Source organism: Triticum aestivum, chromosome 6A (assembly GCF_018294505.1).
Source record: "Triticum aestivum cultivar Chinese Spring chromosome 6A, IWGSC CS RefSeq v2.1, whole genome shotgun sequence".
NCBI lineage: Eukaryota > Viridiplantae > Streptophyta > Magnoliopsida > Poales > Poaceae > Triticum > Triticum aestivum.
Genome location: NC_057809.1, coordinates 592,405,232 through 592,411,231, shown reverse-complemented (window position 1 = coordinate 592,411,231; position 6,000 = coordinate 592,405,232).

Sequence of the window (6,000 nt, the reverse complement as noted above, 5' to 3'; positions counted from 1 at the left end):
TGTGAATGTTGTTATTTACGTACTTCATATTGTTCGTTAGAGTACCCGCCCCGCTCACAGGTCGTGTGGCGGATGGACTCGCAGATGTAGTATCCACAGAAATCATTCCCTTGTTCCTGCCACAACCACTTTACAAGAAATAGAGGTCAATCAAACTGATAAGCAAGAATGCTAAATGGTATTGATGAAACTAGCGCTTGAATCACTAGGAGATGCGCGGAACATGCTACTATAGTACTTACTTTCGGGTGTCTAAATTCCAGCTCCTTCGGCAGTCCCGGAACTGTTTTGGTGAATTTTCTCCAAACCCTGCCGGACAAAGAAAACAATTACTTGATATCAGGAAATGAACAAAGTTGCTGATATGGTGGATAATGATCGATTTAACTTACTTCTTGAGGATTTCAGTCATGTCCGCATACTCCTTGGGATCTTTTCGTTTAGAGTCCAAGACGGTTACTACTCCCTGCTCAAGCTTAATCTCTAGGAGAATAAAGTGGAAACTGCACACACATGCATAACTCATGAATTACATTACTATAACCTTGACTAATATATAAGGGAAACCGAATACGCACAAGACAGTAACACTCACCTGAAGTTGTAAGGAAAGAGTATTATATCTTTGTTTTGATTTATTACGAACGATCGTAGCAAGCTGGCCTCGGTAGCTGCGGCATGAAGTTTAACCTGAGTTGCATCTATGAGATATGTGTTAATGAACCCAATATCACCGACTTGTCTTTTCTTCAATTCGGCGATCTTCAATCTGCATAATATAGTGAGGATGATTATAAATACATGCAATGAAAGAGCTAAGCTATATAGAGAAACTTAATGACAGAAGTAGTACTATACTTACAGACAGTAGCAGGCGACCGTTGTTTTATCGAGGGCCAATTGATTGAAAAACTGATAGAACTCCTCAAATGGAACAGGCAACAGATCAATTCCAACGAGGTCATGCTCCTTTTTAACTTTCACATACAAAGTACTCCTCCCCCCAGAGTCTCTGCAGATTTTCAAGTACCAATCATGCAATCTTCGCATCATCGTTGATAGAGATCTTTCATCTTTGACGAGAGGCTTCCCGTACTCGTATCTTTGTATCTGCACCTCCATGGGTTCATAATGTACTTCGTCGGGCAGGTAATCTGCAAGATTGCTATAACCGGGCACCATCCTCGGATCATTATCGACGTTGTGGCTAGGCACCTTGAGCGGGGGGCACGATTGCTTCGCTTGTTCGCCGAGCTGGGCAATTTGTTTCCCAGCTCGTCGTTCTTTCAGCCTTTGATCACTGACAGTACTTCCCGACCGCTCCGCTTCGGCAAATTCCTTTCCAATAATGCGGTCATAGTTTCCTTTCGGCGGATCAGACTTCGGTGGTTTTGTCAGGGCAGCCAGAGTGCGCTTCACTTTCACCCGATCTACCTTCTCCTCCGGAGGTGGATGTTTCTTTGCTTTCACCCCTTCAAAGAATTTCTTCACTTCTTCTCGCGCGATCTCGGCGTTCTCCTCCTGGGTCCTCTCGTATGGTAACTTCTCTGGAGTCTTCAGAGAAGGACCGAATCTGTATGTCCTCCCGCCTCTGGTTGTACTGCTAGACGCCGACCGAGCAGACGTAGCGGTTGTCTTCTTTACTTGCTTAAGAGGCGGAGGAGAAGGACTACGACGCGCCGGAGCAGCTGGAGCGGCGGCAGGTCTCTTCCGCCCTTGCTGACGAGGCGGAGAAGGAGGAGGCTGGCTGCTCGGGCGCGTCGGCGCAGGCGGAGAAGGAGGCGGAGTGCCGCCACGCGCCGGAGAAGGAGCCGGCCGAGGGCCCTGATCGTCACTCGCCGGAGGAGGAGGCGGTGGAGGCGGAGTGCCCTGACTCGCCGGAGGAGGAGGAGGAGGCGGTGGCGTCCAGTTCGGAAGGTTGATGAGCTCCTTCCGCCATAGGCATGGAGTCTTCAGAGCAGACCCCAGCCGAGTCTCCCCTTCACCGGTAGGGTGGTCAAGCTGGAGGTCCTCAAATCCCTCCGTTATCTCATCCACCATCACCCTAGCATATCCTTCTGGAATCGGCCGGCAGTGAAAAGTTGCGCCGGGTTCAGTAGGATAAACAGAGCCAACAGCCGCCTTGACCTTCAAATTCATCCATTGCGTCATAAGGTGGCAATTTTGAGACTCCGTTATAGCATCCACGGGATAGCTGGCAGGAGCCGTCAAGGCATGCTCCGGCTGAAGCAGCTCGGTGGAAGCCACGCTGCTTCTGCGCTGAGATGGCGGGGTAGCTTCGGGGGAGGCTTCGGCAGTACGTTTGCTGCGATTTGCTTCTCGTTCCTCTATCGCGTCTACCCTTGCTTGCAGCGCCTGCATTTGGGTCTGCTGCACTTTTTTCCTCCTCTCATGGGATTTGTAACCGCCTGCGTCCGGAAACCCAACCTTCCACGGAATGGAGCCTGGCGTGCCTCGTGTCCGTCCAGGGTGCTCAGGATTCCCGAGGGCCATTGTGAGCTCGTCGTTCTCTCTGTCTGGAAAGAACGTCCCTTCCTGCGCTGCTTCGATATACTGCTTAAGCTTACTGACTGGTATGTCCATTTGATCGTTCGTCCAAATGCACTTCCCTGTTACAGGGTCCAGTGTTCCGCCAGCCCCGAAGAACCAAGTCCGGCAACGGTCTGGCCAGTTAATTGTCTCTGGTTCGATCCCTTTATGAACCAGATCATTCTCAGTCTTGGACCACTTAGGCCGGGCTACGAGGTAGCCACCTGACCCCGTGCGATGGTGAAGCTTCTTCTTCGCAGCATTTTGCTTGTTTGTCGCCGACATCTTCTTACTCTTTTCCGATGTCTTGTGGGCCACAAATGCGGGCCAGTGATCTCTGATATTCTCATATCTGCCCTTGAATTCTGGTGTCTCATTATTTTCGACAAACTTATTCAGCTCTTTCTTCCACCTCCTGAATAGTTCTGCCATCCTCTTCAGAGCAAAAGACTTGATTAATTTCTCTTTAACTGGGTTCTCTGGATTATCCTCAGGCGGTAGGGTGAAATTTGACTTCAGCTCAGTCCAAAGATCATTTTTCTGCATATCATTGACATAAGAGACCTCAGGGTCTTCTGTAGCCGGCTTAAACCATTGCTGGATGCTTATCGGGATCTTGTCCCTAACCAGAACCCCGCACTGAGCAACAAATGCGCTCTTTGTCCGGAGGGGTTCAATAGGTTGGCCGTCGGGCGCGATTGCTATGATCTCAAACTTTTCATCCGAGCTCAACTTTTTCTTCGGGCCTCGTCTCTTTACCGAAGTTGTGCTCGATCCGGAGGGCTAGAAAAAAGAACAAAGACTTAATTAATATGTGTACATACCAAAACAATGAATGCATCAATCAGCTAGTCAGCATAGGCTTAACTAATATATATACCTGGCCGGACTCGGTTCGGTCACCGGAGCCGTCATCACGGTCTCCTTCTTGCACCGGCATTGGGTCACCGGAGCCGTCCTCATGTTCTTCTTCTTGCACCGGCATTAGGTCACCGTAGCCAGCTTGTTCACCCTCTCCTTCCAGACCATCGGTTTCGTTGAGAAACAACGAGATGGCATCACTTCCTTCTGCGATTATGTCCCTCAACAACGCTTCTTTTGTTACTTCGTCTAGGGCGGTGTCCATAGTTTCTACAAATATTTACAACATGGCAATTATTATTCAAACATGACAGATGGATATATTAGTGCCAAACGTAGAACTAGCTACCTAATCATAGTAAGCTATCGGGAGGGGGTATATATCGACAACGACGACACTACATCTATGTCCCTCGACGACCCTCGTTCCCGATAAAAAAAAGAGGAAGAAGAAGAAAAATAAGAGGAGAAGAAAGAATAGAGGAGAAGATCTCCTCTATTCTTTCTTCTCCTCTTTTTTTTCTTCTTCCTCTTCTTTTTTATCCTCTTCTTCCTCTCATGTTCGATAGGATCGCCGAGGGGTCGGGAGGTTGCCTAGTGTCAAGGGATTCAACAAAACCATGTCTTCATCATTAGGCGAAAGTAACATGTGCATGATGGTACGAAGCTCTTCAAAGTTGTTCTGGAACGGAGTCCCAGATAGGATAATTCGCTTTTTGGTACAAAGTTCAGCAAGAGCCTTCCGAATATCGCTATTTGGAAGGCCTTTGCTGAATTCGTACCAAAAGGCGGATTATTCTATCCGGGACTCCATTCCAAAACAACTTTGCAGAACTTCGTACCAACATGCCCTGGTTACTTCCGGCTAATGATGAAGGCATGGATTTCTTCAATACTTTGACACTAGGAAACCTCTCTCTACTTCCGGCTAATAAGAATAAGAAGAAGAAGAAGAAGAAGAAGAAGAAGAAGAAGAAGAAAAAAAAGAGGAGAAGAAGAAAGGAATAGTGGAGAAAAGAGAAAATAGAATATATTCTATTTTCTCTTCTTCTCCACTATTCCTTTCTTCTTCTCCTCTTCTTTTTCTTCTTTTTTCTTCTTCTTATTTATTTCTCCTCTTCTTTTCGGTAGAGGAAACCCTAAATAGCTAGCAAGTATCGTGGGTGTGAGATACATGTGGCCTTCGGTGTCGGACACTACATCCACGTCCCACAAGTGACGTGGGCGTCGAAGCCCGCGCCACTTGTGGGATGTGGGTGTAGTGTCCGACACCGACGGTACATGTATCTCACACCGACGATACTTTCTATTTAGGGTTTCTCCTCTACCGCTCCTCGACCTCTCGACAACCCTCGTTCCCGATAAAATAAAGAGGAAGAAGAAGAAAAAAGAAGAAAAGAAAGAATAAAGGAGAAGACTTCCTCTTCTTCCTCTCCTCTTCTTCTCCCTCTTCTTCCCCTTCTTCCTCGCCTCTCTCATGAATGTCCGACGTTCTCGACCCCCCCCCCATGTGTCGAAGAAAAAAAGAAGAAAAAAAAGAAGGGAAGAACAAAGGAATAGAGGAGAAAAGAGAAAATAGAATATATATTCTAATTTTCTCTTCTTCTCCTCTATTCCTTTCTTCTTCTCCTCTTCCTTTTCTTCCTCTCCTCGTCTTCTCATTCTTCTTCTCCTTCTTTCTCTACTTATTTTCCTTTTCCTTATTTTACTTTTTCCTCTCCACTAACATCATCATATATATGAAAAAAATGCATATATGAAAAAAAACATCATCATATATATCATCTATCATCTATGAACAAAAATATTCCTAGATACATAAAAAAATTCTACAAATGAGAATAACCTAAAAAAAATCATATGATCATCTATGAACAAAAAAACATCATTTGATCATCTATCATGCATCTATGAACAAAAAAATCATCATTTGATCTCTATCATCTATGAACAAAAATTTGCAAAGGGATGGCGCCGGCGGCCGGACCAAGCTAAGGAGAGGTCGGCGGCGAGGATGGCGTCGGGGCAGGGGCGCGGGCGACAGCGAGGGCGGGCCGGGGCGGCGCGCGGGCGACGGCGACGGGGGCGGGCCGGGGCGGCCGCGTCGGGGCAGGGGCGGGCCGGGGCAGGGGCCCGGGCGACGGCGAGGGCGCGGGCGACGGCGGGCGACGGCGAGGGCGCGGGCGACGACGGGCACGGGCGAGGCGACGGCGACGGCGGGGCAGCCTGGCGGCGTCGGCGTCAGGGCGGCAACTGCGAGAGACGGGAGTGAAAATTTCCAAAGTCTGAACTTATATAGCAAAGCCTTTAGTCCCGGTTCGTGGCACAACCCGGGACTAAAGGTGGGCATTAGTCCCGGTTGGTGCCACCAACCGGGACCAAAGGCCAATTTTCGGCAGCCCAAAGGGCGGGAAGCGGCGGCCTTTGGTCCCGGTTGGTGGCACCAACCGGAACTGAAGGGGTGCAATGGTCACGGTTGGTGCCACGAACCGTGACCAATGCCCCCTTTAGTCCCGGTTGGTGCCACCAACCGGGACCAATGCCCTTGTGCTGCCCGCGCCCAAAAGTTTAGTCCCACATCGCTAGCTGAAGGGCGCCGGCACTGGTTTA